Source organism: Apium graveolens, chromosome 3 (genome assembly GCF_009905375.1).
Source record: "Apium graveolens cultivar Ventura chromosome 3, ASM990537v1, whole genome shotgun sequence".
Classification (NCBI taxonomy): domain Eukaryota; kingdom Viridiplantae; phylum Streptophyta; class Magnoliopsida; order Apiales; family Apiaceae; genus Apium; species Apium graveolens.
This window is the reverse complement of record NC_133649.1, coordinates 19,014,349-19,017,418: the sequence shown is the minus strand read 5'-3', so window position 1 is coordinate 19,017,418 and position 3,070 is coordinate 19,014,349. Positions and strand designations below refer to the sequence as shown.

The 3,070-nt window shown below is 35.9% G+C and overlaps 1 pseudogene; it reads right to left on the bottom strand.

Moving 5' to 3' along the window:
- Positions 1–302: 302 nt before the first annotated feature.
- Positions 303–2,549, bottom strand: LOC141713953 (zinc finger CCCH domain-containing protein 29-like; annotated as a pseudogene).
- Between the last annotated feature and the right edge of the window lie 521 nt (positions 2,550–3,070).

The following is a 3,070-nucleotide window of genomic DNA, read 5'->3' as shown; positions in this document are numbered from 1 at the left end:
AGCTAACATTTTATGAAATTTTAAAATTAAACCATAACTTTGACTACCAATTAATAAAGACTTAATTGCACGAAGATGGCCTCACTTATAATTTTTTTGCACAAAAATGGCTGAGTTTTAATAATAGGCACCCGCATGACTCTTCTTTAAATTTTTAACACACGATTGCATTCCGTCAACTGCATTTAACGAACATTATATATTCTAATTTTTTAAATTAAACAGAGGGCTAAATTGGTAAACTCATAATGTTTACACACAATCCCTGTATATATAATCAGACCAGAAGGCATCTGAGAAAATTAAGCATTGTTAGTGAATCCAAAGCTATAGCTGCGATTGGCAAATGCTGATGACCTTGAATTCATAACTGTTGTTGCCATTGCAGCCGAAAAATCAAACCCGTATGCAAGTACTATTCTAGACGGAGAGTTTACGTTGTTGGATGTGTAACTCGCCCTGAGTTGTTGATTCATGTTTTGGCTACGTAACTGATGACTAGTTGGAGATTGCATTTGGGGTGACGAGTATGAGGCATCGAGAGATCCAAAAACCTCATCAGGATTAGTCCCTTTCATTTCCCCAAACCTATTGTTATTCCACATTGGTTTAGCAGACAAACTAGATAAGTTGCCAATCATCCGTTGTGTATGTTGCTGGTTGCGAACACTCTCAAGTCCAAACAATTCCCTTTTTATGTCCATTTCTCTAGCAATTGAACCTGCTTTCAACCTGCCACCCTAAAGCTGCATCTTAGGTGGTGAAATTGTCCCACTCTTTTGCCTCAAAATGCCACTCATTGGTGACGAACTTGCTACAACTGGAGACACAATTGGACTTGAAGGTCCCATATTAGACGACAACATAGTTGAACCTGTCGAAGCATACATCGGCCTCAACTCCTCCTTTTTATGTGCAAAAAAGCACACTTTCCTCCCACATGCAACCTCATCCTTACAAAGCCTAGTCTTATACTGAGCAGGATGTAGCCAAGACTCGAAAACCCCATGTGCATACTCACAATCATCCCTTTTCACACAACTCCCTTTCTTAAACTCCAAACACGGTACACAACTATAATTATACATACTTAAATCATGATTTTGGTATTCTCACGAGGATGAACAAAATGACACTCAGTCCAATCATGAGTATACGCCCTCGAACACGGCTTCACTTTAAAAACTATACATCCCAAACTCATCACTTCCATACACTCGAACATTCATATCAGGCAACATTACATCACTCACACTCTCCTTCTCAACACATCGTGCAATCTCAGTATCTGCATCCTTAAACCCTCATAACAACATTTCAAGTTCTTTCCTTTTCGACAAACTCGTAAACTTACAATCCCTTGGAATCACATCACAAGAACTAATAAATATTAGGGCTGATGAGTACTTATTTCTTGTTAGGCCTGATGTCTACCCATAAAAGCGTGTGAAGATATTGGATATTGGAGAAAATTTTCATTTTGCCAGGTTCTTCTAGTGAGATGTCGGTAAAATGTGCAGGAAAGAAGACCAACGACTCAGATTATTTGGTTATAGAGATACAATGTATATGAGGATAATAGAAGTTAAAAATAGGCATTTCCTAATTTACCCTTCTGATTTAACGTCTGTTAGATGAAACTGACGGAATGCAATCGCGTGTTAAAAAAATTAAAGAAGAGTCATGCGAGTGCCTTTTATTAAAACTCAGCCAGTTTTGTGTAAAAAAATTATAACTAATGTCATCATCGTGCAATTAAGTCAATTATTAAATGTTACTTCCTCCGTCCCTCCAGGATCTTTACATTGGGGATGGGGAATTGACAAATATTTTAAGGCTCCCGTAAAGTATAGTTCCCTAAATAATTTTAAATAATTTTTTTTGAATAAAAATATAATGTTTAAATTTTTATACAGAAAAATAAAATTTTAAAAAATAAATTTTAGAACTATACTTTATCCATCAACAATGTGCCCTTGACCAACTCTTAAAGACTTTCTTTGAATCATTTCCAGTTCATAGGTTTTTAAGATACCATATAAAACCTCCAGTATCATCCTGCTCAAGTCTCTCCCTTCTCTTATAGCTAAGATCTTCTGTTCTAAATGGTCAGGAAGGGTGAGCAAAAACTTTAAGTTAACCTCCTCAGCTTCATAGTATTTGTCATGAAGCTGCAAGTCATTAATCAACTTATTGAACTCAGCTAGCTCATCCTGTGCTGGAACCTCCACCACATTCTCAGTTATAATGCACAAATCTTGATTTATATCCTGCTCGTTAAACTCCACATGTTGGCCTCCAATAAAGCAGTTCACCACCATAGATACAGAATTGTCATGCACAATTGTCCTCACTACAACTGTTGTCCAGAATTCATGCTGAACATCCAAATAAAGGATTGCGTTAGCAGTTAGAGCTCCTGCAAGATAGGACTCAGACAAAAATCTAACAAACCCCTTGAAACTGTTAGGAGCTTGATTAGAATCTGTGAAGGCAAGATAGTTGGCTTTATCCTTGGGGATTGCAGCTCTAACATTGTTGGGTGCCATTATAAAGGAGTAAAATCAAGTGGATAAGAAAAATTAGAGAGAAAGAGTTTGAAACGAGAGAGAGAGAGAGAGAGAGAGAGAGAGTGGTTGAAAATTGGAAAAATTAAGTCACTTCGAGATCTTGAAGGCGTAAAGATGTGTATGTCCAGATGTCTGGGTATTTATAGTAAAAGGTAAATGACTTATCGAGAACTAAAAGTGGACGTTAGGAATTTGCTTATCGAGAAGTCATATTAAGAGAATAGATTCATATCGATATGTCATTTTCCTGACTCTTATCGAGAACTAGAAAATGACTTGTCGAGATGTCAAATAAATACCCAGTTTGTCTTGAATGAACTGAATTGTTTCCAATTTTATTTGAATAAATCAAAATAAAATCAGAATGATTTTGTCCAAAGTATTTACCAGAATAATTTATTAAATTAAATTATCTCAGTTATGAGTTATTGATAAGTCTAAAATTTGTACTTATAGAGAACTCTGTGAGTTAATACTTAAAAAGAACTCTATAATGACTT